Source organism: Bufo bufo, chromosome 4, assembly GCF_905171765.1.
Source record: "Bufo bufo chromosome 4, aBufBuf1.1, whole genome shotgun sequence".
Classification (NCBI taxonomy): Eukaryota; Metazoa; Chordata; class Amphibia; order Anura; family Bufonidae; genus Bufo; species Bufo bufo.
Genome location: NC_053392.1, coordinates 35,889,569 through 35,909,027, shown reverse-complemented (window position 1 = coordinate 35,909,027; position 19,459 = coordinate 35,889,569).

Here is a 19,459-nt window from a genome sequence, read left to right as displayed (position 1 = left end):
CAGTTTCCAGTGCACATAGACTAATTCAATTTAAAATCCTCCATAGGTTGTATTATACGCCCAAAATCCAGGGGAAATTCCCCCAAAATAGGGGCCGGGACTGTTGCTGCCCTAAATGCGGCTATGTTGATGCGGACTATGTCCATCTGCTTTGGAGTTGCACTAAAATAAGAAAATATTGGGATGAGGTTTTCTTTGCTTTACAACAGGAATCCCTAATGAACTATAACCCGGGGATATTGATAGTGATCTTCGGTGACTATGGTTCAGAAACGGAAGTCCCCCCCCAGATTAGACGGATTTGGATGAGAGGTCTGATGGTAGCGAAGGCTATATTGGTGAAGTACTGGGGCTCTGTCTCTCAGCCCTCTTTTAGGGAGTGGGATCTATACCTTCAACAAATCAAAATCTATGAGGACATTGAAAGGAAGCGGAGAGTAGCACGCAGAGCCACGTAGATATCTTTAATGTTTGTATTATCTGTAGTATTTGAATGAATTGAGGGAAACGACAGCCAATGGGGGTGGGGGGGGAGGGATAAAAGGATATTTATGTTTATGACTATAATATTATTTACAATGATCTGTTCTGAATCGGTCTTTGTACTAATTGTATGTCTTTTTCAAAATAAAAATATAAAAAAAATAAAAAAAAAAACTTCACAAAAAAGTTCGAGTTTGGGACCCGAACTTGACCCGAACTTGACCCAGAACCCGAACACTATTGAAGTCAATGGGGACCCGAACTTTGGAGCACTAAAATGGCTCTAAAAAGTCATGGAATAGGCTAGAGGGCTGCAAATGGCATCAAAATGTGGTTAAGAGCAAGGCAAGTGCTCTGCAAACAAATGTGGATAGGGAAATGCCTTAAAATAGCATAAAATACTTAAAAATAAAAAAGAATAATCTTGATCTAGGAGGACGAGGTCAAAATGGAGTAGGAGGTTGAGGAGGCGGTGGACGTATCGTTGTAGGTGTAGGTTGGAGAAGGACGAGGTAGCCAACCCTGCTTTTTGGTTTTATTTATTTTTAATTTTTGTTTAAATTAGGGTACACCCCAAAATATCAAAAATACAACAATGAGCAATTGCGCTGTAGTATAACAATGGCTGGGTAAGGCCGGTATGCATGTCTATTCTGCACAAGGTACGGAAAAGTCCTTTGGGATCCATGCCTGGTTCATTTTAATAAACGTGAGCTTGTCCACATTGGCTGTGGACATGCGGCTGCGCTTGTCTGTGATGACGCCCCCTGCCGTGCTAAACACACGTTCAGATAATACACTGGCTGCAGGGCAGGCCAGCACCTCCAGAGCGTAAAGGTAAAGCTCAGGCCATGTGCCCAATTTGGAGACCCAGAAGTTGAAGGGGGCAGACCCATCATCCAGTATGTGTAGGCGTGTGCACAACTGCTCCACCATGTTGCTGAAATGCAGCCTCCTGCTAAGACGTTCCATATCAGCTGGTGGTGCTGGTTGTTGTGGCGTGCTGACAAAGCTTTTCCACATTTCGGCCATGCTAACCCTGCCTTCTAAGGTGCTGGCGGTGCCCCAGCTGCGTTGGCGACATCGCCACTGGCCATGTTGGTGGAGTACTTGAATCAGCAACAAGGCACACAGGTCTCGCATGGAGGCCCACTCAATGGTGGTGAAGTGGTGTTGTTCCGCAGAGTGACTCACCCGTGCGTGCTGTAGCTGAAACTCCACTATCGCCTGCTGCTGCTCGTACAGTCTTGCCAGCATGTGCAAGGTGGAGTTCCACCATGTGGGCACATCGCATATGAGGTGGTGAGTGGGAAGGCCGAAGTTACGCTGCAGCGCTGACAGGCGAGCAGCAGCAGGTGAGAACGCCGAAAGCGTGCACAGACGGCCCACACTTTATTCAGCAGCTCTGACATGTCGGGGTAATTTTTAAGGAACCTCTGCATTACCAAATTCAGCACATGCGCCAGGCAAGGGATGTGCGTCAAACCTGCTAGGCCCAGAGCTGCTACGAGATTTCGCCCATTATCGCACACCACCAGGCCAGGCTTGAGGCTCACTGACACCAACCACTCATCGGTCTGTTGTTCCATGCCCGTCCACAGCTTCTGCGTGGTGTGGGGTTTATCCCCCAAACAGATAAGTTTTAAAACTGCCTGCTGTCGTTTACCCCTAGCTGTGCTGAAGTTGGTGGTGAAGGTGTTACGCTGACCGGATGAGGAGGTGGTAGAATATGAGGAAGCGGAGTAGGAGGAGGAAGCAACAGGAGGCATAGAGAAGCGCCCTGCAATCCTCGGTGGTGGAAGTACATGCGCCAAACTGCTATCCGCCTCAGGCCCAGAGGCCACTGGTACTTCCTCTTCCGCTCCAATGTTTGGGAGATGGAGAGCTGAACGCTTCCATGGGACATTGTGGAGATGCTTGGTGACCCAGGTGGTGGCGTTCCTGGCAGATCCTCTGTTTGCAGGGAGGCAAGTGCCACTGTCACTCTAGAGGTGGATGAAGAGGCCGAGACTGCAGCAGAAGAGGAAGCAGGAGGAGCTAGAGACCTTCCTTTGTTTTTGAGGTGTCTACTCCACTGCAGGTCATGCTTTGCACTGTGAAATTCCCAATACGTTTGATGTGTCAAATGACCCTCTTCCTATTGAAAAAACAAAAGTTGGATTCAAAATGGCCGACTTCAAAATGGCCGCCATGGTCACCACCCATCTTGAAAAGTTTCCCCCCTCACATATACTAATGTGCCACAAACAGGAAGTTAATATCACCAACCATTCCCATTTTATTAAGGTGTATCCATATAAATGGCCCACCCTGTACTGTATCAGCCAGGCAAAAATGTCAAAGTAGAGTGACGTTTCAAGATGTGCTTTTTAAGCTCTTTTAAAGAATCACAAAGAAATGGTCAACGTTGAGTATCAGAGACATAATGGTCACCCAAAGAAACTTAGTGCAGCAGATAAAAGACACATCATGCACACCTCAGAATTGGCAAAAACTAGTAGGACCCAGGTACACCCATCTACTGATCGGAGAGGTCTGGCCAGAAGTGGTCTTCAAGGAAGAATTTTTGCCAAAAAGCCATATTTTTTATATTAAAACAAGGCTAAGTGACTCAAGTATGCACAAAAACATAGGAACCAGGGTGCAGAATATTGGCATATCTGACTTTAGATGGCAGTTAGTTCACTGAAGGGTTGAAAAGTGGTACAGTGATGAGTATCTGTAGGCAACAGCTAAACATAGTGATGATGGTGAAGGCTCCTTGCAAGTTTGGTGGTGCATTTAAGCAAATGGAGTTAGGCATTTGTTCAGGAATTACAGGCATATACTGACTGGCATCTAATTGGCTACAAACGTATTCTTCAGCAGGAGAACAGCCAAAAACATGTGGCCAATGTCATTAGGATCTATTTTCATTGGAAGTGATGATATGGCCCCCACAGAGCCCTTATATTAACATCATCAAGTCTGTCCACGATTACATGAAGAGACATAAAGGATTTGAGCGAGCCTAAATTTACAGAAGATATATGGTTAATTTTCCAAGATGTTTGGAACAATTTCTGCTGAGTTCCTTCAAAAACTTTGTGCACATGTGCCTAGAAGTGATGATGTCTTGAAGGCAAAGCATTTACCACACCTACCTAAAACTTTTGCATAGTACTATGTATCATATTGCTTTTTGGTGATCATTGTAATTATCAAACAGAGAAGAAGAAGAAATTCAATAACATCCCACAATCATTACAATGATGAACTTCTCTTGGGACTAAAATTGTGACTCGAGAGAGAAAAATTTAGGTTTTTATACAACCCAGGATCATATTCACTGCCAGATACTCATGGAGTTCACTGGATATGATTCTTTATACCGTGTATTTTATGTTCCTCTTTTTCTTGGGAGATACCTCTTTACATGGCCTTATTTCCCAGTTCACATTGCCTTACAGAATATTTATATATTCATGCAGGGAACTCAATGTCTAGGTAATGACAATATAATTTCCAGAAGAATTAATTCAGATTGGAATTGATTGGGTGGAATAAGTCATTGGTGCACACTAGGTTTTGATGCCAAGCTGATGGTCTGGAGAGAAAGCAGAAGCAGCAGAAGGAGAGAAGTGATGCAGTGCTTGGCTATTGGCGGTCTTGGTGTTGGAACCTGGAAAGGTGAGAGTAGCATCAGAATGCAACCAGTGCAGGAGCATGCACCTCTTAATAAACTTTGCAAATTTTCCCCCAGTGAAGTATAGTTTAAGGCTGGCGTATGAAACCCCAGCCTTAATAAATGCCCACCTTTTTGTCTCTTTGTGGTCTCACAGTGGTTTAGATACCTGTAGGAGCTGCAACCTGACAAGAGTTTTGCTTTTATATCACAATAATGTAATCAAATTGTATAGAGGAAAAATTGGAGTCTGTAATAAAATTCACAGAAACTTAATAATGGACAAATCTATATTAACATTTTGGGCACTTTTTGGGAAAAAGTTTAGTCTAGTATTTACTTCAAAATCAGCGACAGTTGTATTTAATTTACAATTATTTAATAGGATTTTTCATGGATGCCCTGCATAGCAGTGCATATACACATGGGGGTTCATTCCCCTATCAAATTCTTTGAAGAGATGACATGAAGGGCTAATTTAGGGTGAACCAACCCTGTAAAAGACCTTAGCTTCTTTTAGTCATTGTGTTTCTTTGTCTACGACACATGTTCCTACCGTGTTGTTGATCGCAAGAGTCCTGACAAAGGTCATGAAAAGTGAAGTCTCCGTGATTGCTGTTGAACTACTCCAGCTGAGAAGAACATGTTTTTTTCCCTGCACCTACAGTAACAATAAATCTGGATCCTACTAAAGATTTCCACTCAGACCGGACCTGGCGTAGCAGAACAGCCTGCTATCTAAAAACCTGAAAATATTCGGCCTGCCGAAATGGAAATCAAAAGGCCATTATCGGATTAAAAATTTATTTTTGTAGTCTCATGAGATCAAAAGAAGAGCTCACCAAGGGACACTGTTAGAACCTTTTTAAAAGAGAGGCTCAAACTTCACTGGAGTACTTGCACAAAAGGGAATACTTAAAGAGGACCTTTCCACCACCCCTGACATGCCTGTTTTAATAGCGTCATGCATTCCCTGTGTAATAACAATCCTGGAGCATCTATTCTTATGGCTCTATGTTGTACCATTCCTTTATCATTTCTACTAGAAGTTATGGATTACCAGCAGTCTGCAGTAAGGGTACAGAGGGGTGGTAACAAGGTGGGGGGGTTGACCTGCACAGACTCACTCTATCCATTCAGTGCTGCCATTGTCGGACTCTGCAGGTACACCCCCCCCCAACTGGTTACCTCCCCTCTGTACCCTTACTGAAGGCTAATAGCAATTCATTCATAACTTCTAGTAGAAATAATAAAGGAATGGCACAACATAGAGCCATAAGAATTGATGCTCCAGAGTCGTTATTACATGGGGAATGCATTAAGCTATTAAAACAGGCATGTCATGAGTGGTGAAAGGTCCTCTTTAAAGGAAAGATAGGTCCTGTTACCTCATAGCTCTTTATTTAAAACCCATTTCCGTTCACTTGTAGGGAAAAACTTGTTCAGTTAGGAAAGCTTCACACTTAAACCCACTAGGATCAACCACCCGCTTTCAGATATCCAAGATTCCACTACATCTCCTTCTCAGTCCCTTACATGGCTGAGGGACGTGAACTGCACCTGCTATAAAAAAAGATGGAAAAACTCCCCTGGAGCACTTGATATATTATTTGAAACACAGTAATTTCAGAAACTATTCCTGCACTATTCATTTCTACTTACATTCCTAGGAATTGGTGAAAAACATGAACAATAAGACGTTGGCCACTGAAGTGATTCTTCAGGGATTTTCTGATGACATAAAAACTAATATCTGTTTATTTCCTATATTTTTCTTCATCTATATCTTTTGTTTAGTTGGAAATTGTCTTATCATATGTGTCATTATACTGCATCCCTCCTTACACACTCCAATGTACTTCTTCCTGGTGAATTTATCCCTCATAGACTTGTGTTATTCCTCATTGTCTATACCTAAGCTGCTCGTAGACCTCTTATCCAGTCATAGGACGATATCTGTCACTGGTTGTCTAATACAGTTTAAAGTTATTCTATTAATAGGAGCTACCGAATGCCAGCTTCTTACCGTCATGGCCTATGACCGCTACATTGCCATCTGCCTCCCTTTCCATTACCATGTTCTTATGCGGTGGAGTGTGTGCTGCTATCTAACGGCCTTTGCTTGGATATTTAGCTTTGTAAATGTAATCATTCCATCCCTTGCAATGCCCTTAAATCTCTGTTACCCCAACAGGATCAACCATTTCATGTGTGAGGTCCTATCGGTGCTCAAGTTGTCATGCGATGACACCTCTCTTCAAGAGTTTGTAATATTTAGTATGGGTTTTATTGCTCTTCTTCTACCTTTCATGTTAATTGTTGTGTCATATATTTGTATTATATCTTCGGTACTGAAGATTCAGTCTGCAGGAAGATCAAAGGCTTTTTCCACTTGTACTTCACATATTACTGTGGTGACAATGTTTTTTGGGGCTTCAATGATGACTTATTTAAGACCAGTGACTGACTCTGTGAACCAGGACAAATATTTTTTAATCTTTTGTTCTATGATATCTCCAATGTTAAATCCTCTCATCTATAGTTTGAACAACAGAGAAGTTAAAAAAACACTTGTAAAATATATTTGCAATTAAATCTGACTCACTGTGAAAGTGTATCATGCTAGTTACCAGCCAGAAGTTGGACAGATTAGAGCATGAATTGGTGAGTGTCTTTATTGTATGGCGTTACTGCACATTTCAGGACATTATTTATCTGGGCTCTGCATAGTAATATCTGGACACTGTATATGTAACGGTCACGTCCACACACACACAGGGGGAAGGGTAGTGACCACTGCGCTCCACCCTCACCCCTGGCCCTGCCTACTTGCCTCACGAGTCCTGATGACAGGGGACAACTGGACGGCAATCCCTAACTTAGGATATGTGCAGGGAAGACAGACAAGACAAAATACGGAACATGAACGGACCGGGTCAGAACCAAGAGAGCTACGCAGTACAACGGATTAAGCAAAGAATGGTCAGGAGAAGCCGGGGTCAAATACCAGGAGAGTAGCGAAGTACAAGAGGAGTCCTAAGAGAGTAGTCAGGTGGGAGCCGAGGTCACAATACCAGGATGTATGCGCAGTACAGGAGGAGCAGGCAGAGGATCGTCAGGGAACAGGATCAGGTAAATATTCAGTAGTCCAACAAATAGCCAGGAGCCTAGAAATTAACAGGCAACCTGTAGCCAGCAGGCTGCCTGTATTTATAGTGGGGAGTGAGGGTCATGTGACGTGGCCAGCATCACATGACCGACAGACCAACCAGTCGAGCACCGAGTGATCAGCTCGGCGCTCAAGGCAGACTAGGAGCAGGGAGCCACCCAGCTAGTAAAGCCGCCCTGGGAATGAGGTCAAACACAGAACCTCATTCCAAAAGCTAAGCAACAGTTCTGCGGGCAATGGGGGACCGAGTGCACCTTCGGAACCCCATGACAGTATATAGTGTTTTGCATAAATACCTGTACTGTATGCCCTTATTATCTTAGCACTTTCTGAATACAGCGAGGCAATATTTACACGTTGCTTAATTTTCATTTGAGCACAGCATAATGCAATGATATTGCTTGCACTAGAGATGAGCGAAGCAGTTTACAACCAACTGGTTTTGTTATAAACTTCCCAAAAATGTGTCTGCCAGAAAAACCTGAAGCTTTTCAGGTTTGTTTCAGACAAAACCAGTAAAATGAGGCACAATGCCATATTACTGCACATGTCAGCATGAGAAAGCACTTGGGAGGAAGAAGAAGGATGCTCACCTGACTCTAAGAGGAAGTGTGGGAGGGTGGCTTGCCATTTTTTTTTTGGGGGGGGGGGGGGGAATACAAGTTTACATATGCGTGTTTTACAATTCAGAGAGGATAACGTTTTAAATCTCAGTGATAACAAATGAAATAATAGATACAAATCTGAAACAGGACACCTCCGTACAATTCAAGCCTTTTTTGCTTAGCAAAAATAGTAAACGTATGTGTATAACTCGTGTGTGACAATCCAGAGGGTAGCGTTTTAAATCTCTGAGTGAACACACAGTGAATAGTAGGCCAAACTACTATATTTTACAGAGCACCTCCATACAGTTCAAGTATTTTTGTGAATGCACCAAAACAAATAGTCCAAAATCTGGGATAGGGCACCTCAAGACAGTTTAAGTTTTTTTTTTGTTTGTTTGTTTTGCGAAAATAGCAATATGTGTACAACTAGTGTTTTACAATCCATAGGGTATCATTTTAAATCCTCGAGTGAAAGCATCACAAATAAAAGTCCGAAGTCTGGGACAGGATATCTTCAGACAGTTCAAGTATTTTCTTGTATTGTGAAAATTTCAAAATATGTATACAACGCGTGTTTTACAATCCAGAGGGTAGCGTTTTAAATCTGTGAGGGAACACACAGTGAATAGTAGGCCAAACTACTATATTTTACAGAGCACCTCCATACAGTTCAAGTGTTTTTTGTTTTGCGAAAATAGAAATGTACATGTACAATATATTTTTTTTACAATCCAGAGGGTAGCGTTTGAAAAGATTCGAAATAGTAGGCCAAAGTATTTTACGGGGCATCTCCAGACAGTTTGCGAACATAGCAATATAAATTTCAATCCAGAGGGTAACGTGTAAAATTTGTGAGTGAATGCACCAAAACAAATAGTCCAAAATCTGGGATAGGGCACCTCAAGACAGTTTAATTTTTTTTTGTTGTTGTTTGTTTTGCAAAAATAGCAATATGTGTACAACTAGTGTTTTACAATCCGTAGGGTATCGTTTTAAATCATCGAGTGAAAGCATCAGAAATAATAGTCCGAAATCTGGGACAGGATATCTTCAGACAGTATTTTCATGTTTTGCGAAAATGTCTAAATATGTATACACTGCGTGTTTTACAATCCAGAGGGTAGCGTTTTAAATCTCAGTGAAAACAATAAAAATAGCTGTCCTAAATCTGGAACAGATCATCCTCACACAGTTCAAATGTTTGTTTGTTTTTTTCTGAAAATAGCAATACAAGTATGCAACACATGTTTTACAATCCAGAGGGTAGGGTTTGAAAACACCAGAAATTGTAGGGCATCTCCAGACAATTCAAGTGTTGGTGTGAGTGGGCTGGCGGTGGGGAATAATCTTATACTATGCTTACAAATCGTGTTTTACACTAGAGAAAGCTTATTTTTGAATTAGGCCCAAATCAGCTGGAGCACGTGGAGGTGACTAATAAGTTTGACACTATGCCTTGGAACCGGGGGTCACAGTATTCCAACTGCTCCTCCCCCTTGAATCCCTGGAGAAGCCTTTCAGTGCCATCCTCTCTGTATTCCTTGCCCCTTCCTATTGGGGCTCCCTAAGAAAAGCCAGCAAAACCCCACCATAACCTACAACAGATAGTCAAGAAAGCTTTTCTCTTGACAACTTGGTGAGAGCAGCAAGAGGTTCAGGATGACGCTCGGGACAACACGCCTAGCTGTGGTGGTGGTGATAATAGCTGCACCATAGCCACAGTATGGGTGGTGGGGGCAGTGACAGTGGCATTCAAGGCAAATACAGAGCAGGGAATTGGGAGGGGGCCAAGGAGCCCATCATAATATATCACAATCTGACAAAACTGGCAGGGAGGGAGAGGACTCCAATGATAATTGCATTTTGGACAGGACTTGGGAGCCAGATCAAGGTATTGATGAGAAAGTAACATCAGAGGAGGAGGGTTATGGCAGCGGCGGCAATAAAGAGCAAAAGCCCAAAATGTGCCAGAGCTAAGCCAAGCTTGGCTGCCTCTAGCTCTGCATGAGCAGTCGAGCATCACTTGTCTGGCAGTTTTTTGCATGATGCAGGAAGACAGTAGCATTGCCCATTGAAAGCTCTCCAAAGAGTCAAATGAGCCATGGGCACCACAGCTTTATTGAACCACATGAAGCCTGTGAGCAAACAGAGGTAGCACCAGCTACTGTATCGCAACAAGAGTTTCCTCCTTCTCCCGGTCTCTTTAGCAGCAGCCAGGTCGCACCATGGCTACTACGGTGTCTTTCACATCATCGTCATCACTTTCTGCTTCTTCCACTCCTCCTCCTCTCCATTGTCAGCTATCAATAATGGACTGTGTGGTCTTTTTGACAGGCCCCACATGATTGTGGAAAGAATATGGAATGGTCACTCTTATATGGAAATATAGGACACTTTATTTAACATATGATTAAAAATTATATATGATAAAATAACAATAAAATACTCTATTAAAAACCATCAAATAAAGTGAATGGTTCCCTATCAAAGTGACATATGCTTAGTCAGTGTAGTACAAGACAAACATGTATAAGCGTTTAGGTAGGTACTGATGGCTCCAAATAAACCTCTCTCTAATTTTTCACCTGGACTTGTCAGGTCCTGGGTGTATTGTAAATTACCGATTATAGAGACAGGTTGGTGCAAGCAGTATCTATCTATTTAAGTGGCAGTTCATCCGCCAGCTTTGTGTGATAACAAAATGACATACCGGGCAGATGCATGTGGTTTGGTCTGCCAACTGTCTAAGACAGTAAGGAATGTCTTAGACAGTTGGCAGACCAAACCACATACATCCCTCTAAAAAAGGATCCCACTGAGGAGTTTAAACGGGCTCTCTCCCAATATTGTGAAAAAGGATTACAACAGAAGATTCTAACACAACAAGAGTACAATTTTATTTTGGACATACCGGGCAGATTACCCATTTTTTACTGCCTTCCAAAGGTCCACAAATGTATTGTGGACCCACCGGGCCGTCCTATTATTTCAGGCATTGGATCACTGACCGTAAATTGTCACAGTATATAGACACTTTACTTCAACCAGAGGTGAGGAAAATAAAATCGTATATACGTGACACGACTGAGATCGTGGGTGTTTTGGAGGGCCTGGACTCCCAGGACCATTGGATAATGGGCACCCTGGACGTCCAGACCCTCTACACTATTATCAACCACGACCAGGGTATTGCAGCCCTTAGGGAACAATTATCTGAGAATGAACTATGGGATGAAAATCAAATAGAATATGTGTTGGAAGGGGTGAACCACATCCTACACCATAATTATTTTCTCTTCTCTGATCAATTTTATCTACAGAGGAGGGGAACCGCCATGGGTACCAGGTTATTTTTGGCACAGTGGGAGGCAAATAACATTGACCCGACCCTGGGGGTGGACCTGGTCCTGTGGCGGCGATATATAGACGATATTATTTTTATTTGGGGTGGAACACAAGAAAAACTTGATAAATTTGTCAGTAAGATCAATGACAACAGGAACAACCTGAAATTCACCTCCAATATTGGAGGTGAAAAGGTTGAATTCCTTGATATTGAGATCACACGAAGAAATAATAGATACTTATGCAACCCATTCCATAAACCCACGGCCAAGAATGGATATATTCCTTTCTCAAGTTGCCATCTACCACGTTGGCTAACTAATGTCCCTTTCGGACAGTTTCGCCGACTTAAGCGTAACTGCACGGAAGAGGATAAATTTGAGGAAAAAGCCAAAGGTATGAGCAGTCAATTTAAAGAAAAGGACTACCCGGATGTAATTATTAATGAAGCTCTTGTAAAAGTAAAAGAGTTAGATAGGAAAACCTTTTTCGAACCAATACGAAAGCCCAAACAAGAAAATAATTCGGATTTTAGGATTATTTTGCCTATACAAGTGGAATCTATTATAAAATCCCACTGGCACCATCTACATAGGGATAAAATTATAGGGATGTTCCTGCCCCCAACCCCCAAAATTACGTATTCAAGGGCTCCCAATCTAGAAATCCAAATAGCCCCCTCAATAAAAGAAAAAATTAAAAAAGGCCCAACATCAAATTGGCTTCAACCGAAAGGTTTCTTTAGATGTGGGAGATGTTCAGGCTGTAAGAGGACCAAGTTCCCAAGGAAAACAACAACAGTCACCCCCACACAAAACTCACATACTATGACTATTAAACATTTTCTCACATGCAACTCCGCCAATGTTATCTACCTGATCCAGACTCCGTGTTCGAGACAATACATTGGGAGAACCAAACGTACCTTGAAAGTTAGGATAGCAGAACACCTAAATAACATTACTAAAGGGTATGAAAAACACTCGCTGTCCAAACACTTCAAGGACGTACACCACCAAGATCCCAAGGGTCTCTCATTCACGGCGCTGGAGAAGGTAGAGAAACATTGGCGGGGAGGTAATAAAATTGAGAGGTTATCAAGGGCAGAATCTAGAAAAATATACGAATTTGGCAGTCTCTTACCAAGAGGCCTAAATGCGGAATTAGAAATATTTGAGTTTATCTAAAAGTGGGGGGTCCGTGTGGATGTCGATGTAGAGTTGCATGTCAGGCTGTTTTTCCCAGCACTGCAACTCTCCCTCTACCCCACACGTGCCTCCTTTTTATCTACAATATACAAACACCCAGAAAAAATGAGAATCATAGATATATACAATATTCACAGAAAATATTTTTTGTACAATAGAAGATTCAACATAAAAAATAATAAAAAACATCCCTGATGAACCCCAATTATGATATAGAGATAATAGGAGAGAAAACGCACCAAATTTTTAAAAAACGCAATGAAATCGCATATGCGTTTTTTTAGTCAAGTGAGTTTTTGAGAAAGACTTTTAGTGGAGGAGTGACAATCCTTCCATGTAATGCTTGGGAAAATGCCTTGAGTATATTTATTGTTTTAAAATGCATTTTATTCATTTATTAGTAAATTATAACAATAGCACATATGCGAAAAATTAAGTATTTGTATTTAATATCATAACCATTGTAAGTGGATTAAATCTTAGATAGAAATTTATAAATATGAAAAAAATGCACCAGGATAGAGAAAAAATACATCAAAACTGGAAGAAAAACGTAGGGATGTAAAATAACATCCAAAAACTCCAGACCGTCTTTGGAGATACAATTTCTAATCCAGCCCGGATCTTTTGAAAGACCACCATCAGGTATAAATTACACTGATTCATGGAATGGGGGTATGCCACTGAGGAAGGGGAAGTGTCTCCCCGAAACGCGTCTGGCGTCAAGAAATTTTGGATGAATACCCTGTTTTCCTACCTAATCTAGTGCACTACAAAGAAAAGGAATCCATTGACTTCATATCAGAAGAATCCAACAGCGCCGGCAGAGAAAGGTCCGTGATCCTCACATTGGACTTGATTTGATACCACCTGTCAGAGACACGTGGGACGCGAGCAGCTCCATAGCCGGGACGCCGGCAGATCCAACGGAGCAAGAGTTCAGCAGCGAGTCCCGACATGACCAGCGGCGCGGGTGAAGGTAAGCCCACAGCAGTGGGTATAACTCTAAGAAGTGCCTCAGCAAATAATTTAGAAATGAACTGCTTTGATTATTCAAGCGAAGAATCTCTGTTGTAACTAAGCTGAATACCAGTATATTGCAATAGTCAGCAGCTGGAAAACTGACACAATACATAACCAGTTTGTAGCGGTTGGAGCGCTCTTTTGAGACAGACGCTTGGATAGACTGTGCTTAAACATAGGAAAATATCAAATATCCAGAGACTAAGTCATTCGATGGTGTGACATTCTTTATTTTGAAATCGAATATAGGATAATATGCCATTCAGTTTTTTATGAATGTGATGTATTTTGTTATCACACAAAGCTGGCGGATGAACTGCCACTTAAATAGATAGATACTGCTTGCACCAACCTGTCTCTATAATCGGCAATTCACAATATACCCAGGACCTGACCAGTCCAGGTGGAAAATTGGAGAGAGGTTTATTTGGAGCCATTTATTTGGAGCCATCAGTACCTACCTAAACGCTTATACTTGTTTGTCTTGTACTACACTGACTAAGCATATGTCACTTTGATAGGGAACCATTCACTTTATTTGATGGTTTTTAATAGAGTATTTTATTGTTATTTTATCGTATATAATTTTTAATCATATGTTAAATAAAGTGTCCTATATTTCCATATAAGAGTGACCATTCCATATTCTTTCCACTATACATTTCAAATTTTGAGGGGTGACTCAAATTTTGGTTTGGAGCACCTATCCTGTGAGAATAGAGGTGAGCGGATCCCTATTTCTGAATTAACCCACATGATTGTGTTGAATTGGCTCCCACACCAGGCACTTATCTAGGGGCGTAATGATCACAGTCGCAGAGGGTGCGACCGCGACTGGGCCCAGCGGGGGGAGCGGGCCTGCTATGCTCACATGCATTCTCGCTGTATATCAAACCGTCAGAGTGCTCAACTCAACTGCATTAATCAGGTGGGCGGAGCCTAATTTAAGTTAGTCAGGCTCCATCCACCAATTTAATTCTAGTAGGGCAGCACCGGGGCCTGGAGCGCATATGATGCAGGTGAATTGAGCGCTCTGACGGACCCCGTTACATTTGAGGGAAGACTGGGAGCAGTGCGGGCACTACTGGGGGCAGTGGGAGACATTACTGGGGGCAGTGGGGGACACTACTGGGGGCAGTGGGGGACACTACTGGGGGCAGTGGGGGACACTACTGAGGCAGTGGGGGACATTACTGGGGCCAGTGGGGGACATTACTGGGGCCAGTGGGGGACATTACCAGGGGGTGGAGGACACTACTGGGGTTTGTGGAGGACATAACTTTGGGCAGTGGGGGACTATACTAGGGGCAGTGGGGGGCACTACCTGCAGGGTCAGTGAGGGACAATACTAGGTGCAGTGGGGGTACATTACTGGGGGCAGTGGGGGACATTACTGGGGGAAATGGGGAACTTTACAGGGGGCAGTGGGAGACATTACTGGGGAAGTGGGGGACATTACTGGGGCACTGGGGGTAATTTGTGTTTTGGTAATAGGGATAGAGACGAAAAAGTTGATAAAATTTGAAGGAAATGGTTGAACCAGGGCCAAGGTGTTTGAGTTTTTTTTTTTTTTTCTTCTCTCTGCCCTCTCTCTCCCTCTCTCTCTCCTCAACTGGGTGGAGGGGAGGGTGGTGGGGTTAAAATGTTAATATGTGAATGATTATTGTGATGACCCGTTGGACGGTCTGATATTGTATATTGTATGTGTTTTCTATAACAATAAACAAAGTTAAAACAAAAAAAAAATAATTAACACCCAAATTAATTTTACCTCATTTTCTTCTCACAAATACAGCTTTCTTTTGGTGGTATTTGATTGCTGCTAAGATTTTTCGTTTTTCCGATATTAATCAAAATAGGCCGCAATTTTCTCAAAAAAAGTGTATTTTTAACTTTCTCTGGTTAAATTGTTAAAATATAATTACATTTCTATACAAGTTTGTGTCAGAATAAATTGTGCTACATGTCTTTGATAAAAAAAATCCAATAAGTGTATATTTATTGGTTTGCACAAAAGTTAGAGCGTTTACAAACTATGGTACAAAAATGTGAATTTCCTCATTTTGAAGCAGCTCTGACTTTCTGAGCACCTGTCATGTTTCTTGAGGTGCTAGTATAAATACCCCCCAAATGACCCCATTTTAGAAAGAAGACACCCCAAAGTATTCACACCCCAAAGTATTCACGGAGGGGCATGGTGAGTTCATGTATGATTCAAAAAAATTCACAAGTTAGCGGAAAATGAAACTTTCTGAGAAAAAAATAAATAAAATAAAGTTTCCATTTCTGCTAACTTCTGGCAAAAAAAGATAAAATCTCCCACGGACTCACTATGCCCCTCAGTGAATACTTTGGGGTGTCTACTTTCCGAAATGGGGTCATTTGTGGGGTTACTGTTCCATTATCCATTACTGTGTCATTACTGTTCTGGCATTTTGGGGGGGGCTAAATTGTGAGCAACCCTGTAAAGCCTAAAGGTACTCGTTGGACTTTCGGCCCCTTTGCCCACCTAGGCTGCAAAAAAGTGTCACACATGTGGTATCGCCGTACTCAGGAGAAGTAGGGCAATGTGTTTTGGGGTGTATTTTTACATATACCCATGCTGGGTGAGAGAAATATCTCTGTAAATTGACAACTTTGAATAAAATTTTTTAAAAAGTTGTCATTTACAGAGATATTTCTCACACACAGTATGGTATATGTACAAATACACCCCAAAACACATTTCCCTACTTCTCCTGAGTATGGCGATACCACATGTGTGACACTTTTTTGCAGCCTAGGTGCGCAAAGGGGCCCAAATTCCAATGAGTACCTTTAGGATTTCACAGGGCATTTTTACGCATTTGGATTCCAAACTACTTCTCATGCTTTAGGGCCCCTAAAATACCAGGGCGGTATAAATACCCCACAAGTGACCCCATTTTGGAAAGAAGACACCCCAAGGTATTCCGTGAGGGGCATGGCGAGTTCCTAGAATATTTTTTTTTTGCCACAAGTTAGCAGAAAATGTTTTTTTTTTTATATATATATTTTTTCTCTTACAAAGTCTCATATTCCACTAACTTGTGACAAAAAATTAAATTTTACATGAACTCGCCTTGCCCCTCACGAAATACCTTTCGTTTTTTGTGCATCCGCGGTTTGCGGACCGCAAAAAACGGCACGGTCGTGTGCATGAGGCCTTATATTGAGCATAAGGGTAATGAGATTTTTTTTTTTCGTTCAGCCTCTGGGCTAAAAGAAAAAATGAACGGCACAGATTTATTAGATATTAGATGCTGTTAACAAAACAGCGTCTAATATACCTTTCTGATGTTAAAAAAATCAACTCGTTTACCTTGCGATCCTGTGAACGCGAGCTCCTGTGTGCGCGCATTCACAGGAAATCTTGCGTCTCGCGAGATGACGCGCCGATGCGTCGAGGAGGAATAACCCGGCCGCCCGCAGGACGCATCCCTGCGTTAGGCGGTCGGGAGGTGGTTAAACAGAAAAGGAGCTATTGCACAGCGTATGCAGAGAAATATACTGATGATGTTGGTAATATGCCTACATGAGGTTATGAAAAGCTCCAGTAGCTGTCCTCATTGTAAATAAAAAAAGACAATGCAACAGCACTCTGCAAACCAAATAAAGTACAATAATGCCATAATTATAGAAAATATTCTGGTGCTAATGCTACACTTATTTTGGTAATTTTAGATTCTTGGCAAATGCATTTTGTCAGAAAATATACTTCTTCCTGATGAATTTATCCTTTCTAGACTTGTGTTATTCTTCATCAACGATTCCTAAGCTGCTCGTAGACCTCTTATCCATTCATAGGACGATGTCTGCCAATGGTTGCCTCACACAGTTCAAAGTTATTCTATTGATAGGAGCCACTGAATGCCAACTTCTTGCTGTCATGGCCTACGACCGATACATTGCCATCTGCCGCCCTCTCCACTACCATGTTCTTATGCGGTGGAGTGTGTGCTGCTATCTAGCGGCCTTTGCTTGATTATCTAGTTCATAAATGTAATCATCCCAATCCTTGTATTGCCCATAACTGTGTGTTATCCCAACTTGATCAACCATTTCATGTGTGAGGTTCTATCGGTGCTGAGGTTGTCATGTTATGATATCTCCCTTCAAGAACTTGTAATATTTGGTATGGGTTTTATTGCGCTACTTCTACCTTTCATGTTAATTCTTGTGTCCTATATTTGCATTTTATTTTCTACACTGAAGATTCAGTCTGCTGGATGATCTAAGGCTTTTTCCACTTGTACTTCACATATTACTGTGGTGGCAATGTTTTTGGGGTTTTTAATAATAACTTAATTAAAGTCATCGTCAACCTACTCTTTGAACCAGGAGAAATATTTGTTCATTTTTTGTGTTATGATATCTCCAATGTTAAATCCTCTCATCTATAGTTTGAACAACAAAGAAGTTAAAAAAACACTTTTAAAATATATTTTACAATTAAATATGACTCATTATTCAAGTGCATCATGCAAGTTACCAGCCAGGAACTGCATAACAATAATTAGACACTGTTTAAACACTGTATGCACAAATTATCTAAGCACTTTCTGAACACAGGGAGGCAATATTTATACTGTATTTAATGTTCATTCGAGCACAGCATCATACATTTTTTAAAGGCAATGTTTGTACAGTTTTCTGAACATGAGCATTGTAAGTTATTTAGTAGTGTTGGTCGAGCACCTCGGGATGCTCGGGTGCTCTACCGAGCACCCGAGCACAATGGAAGTCAATGGGAGAACCCGAGCATTAAAACAGGTACCGCCTGCTCTGAAGAGGGTTGGGTGTCTGGTTCATAGTAAATGGTAAGAAATTGATGGAAACCCCACTGAATTGTTTCGGGAACAGCATGGGGAGGATGTCTGGATGCATCTTGGACTCCCAGGTCGCTGCTGGAAACGATGTTGTCAGAGTAGTACGCCACTTTTACAGTCTGACAATAATATGCACCAAACCGAAGCTAAAATCAATTTTAGAGGAAAAATTGTTAGGAAACATTCTTTCCTGTATATTTACTTGTGTATAAAGTGAAAGTGCTGCCAAAAATTACAAGGAAGAGGCACTCCGATACAACCTGTATATCACATAAAGGAGGGCCTCATTCACATTGTGGTACAATTGTTCAGGTAGTGGGACTCCTACACTCATAAAGAATATGCACTTAGGGAAAGGACTGCCAAAAATAACAAGGAACCCGACACTCCAATACACCCTTTATTACACATAAAGCAGGGCATCATACACACCCTTAAAAAATTATGATTGATGGCCTGCTGGTAACCTTCAAAAACATTAGGAGCAAGGGCCTGCTGGTGACCCTCTAAAACATTAGGGGGGAGGGTCTGTTTCTGAACTAACCATCTAAAACATTAGGGGTGAGGGCCTGCTGCCGAGCTGACAATCTAAAAAATTTTGTGGGCGAGGGCCTGCTGCTGAGCTGACCATCTAAAACATTATGGGCGAGGGCCTGCTGCCTAGCTGACCATCTAAAAAAATTTATGGGCGAGGGCCTGCTGCCGAGCTGACCATCTAAAAATTTAGAGGTGAGGGTCTGTTGCTGAGCTGACCCTCTAAAACATTATGGTTGAGGGCCTGCTGGTGACCCTAAAAAACATTATGAATGAGGGCCTGCTGGTGACCCTTTAAAACATTATGGGTGAGGGCAGTCTAATAAGCATGTTAATATGATGGAGGAGGAGGACGAGAAAAGGGACATTGAACCATATACCTTTTTTAGTGGTGGAAGGGGTGCATGGGAATACAGTGTATTTAATACACCATAACAGCCACATTTAGAGTGCCTTTATGTCCAGCCGCTTTCCTCTGGTGGAGTAGAGAAGTCAGGGGCAATCCAGGCCTTGTTCATTTTATAAGAGTCAACTGGTCAGCATTTTCAGTTGACAGGTGGAAGCGCTTATCTGTTATA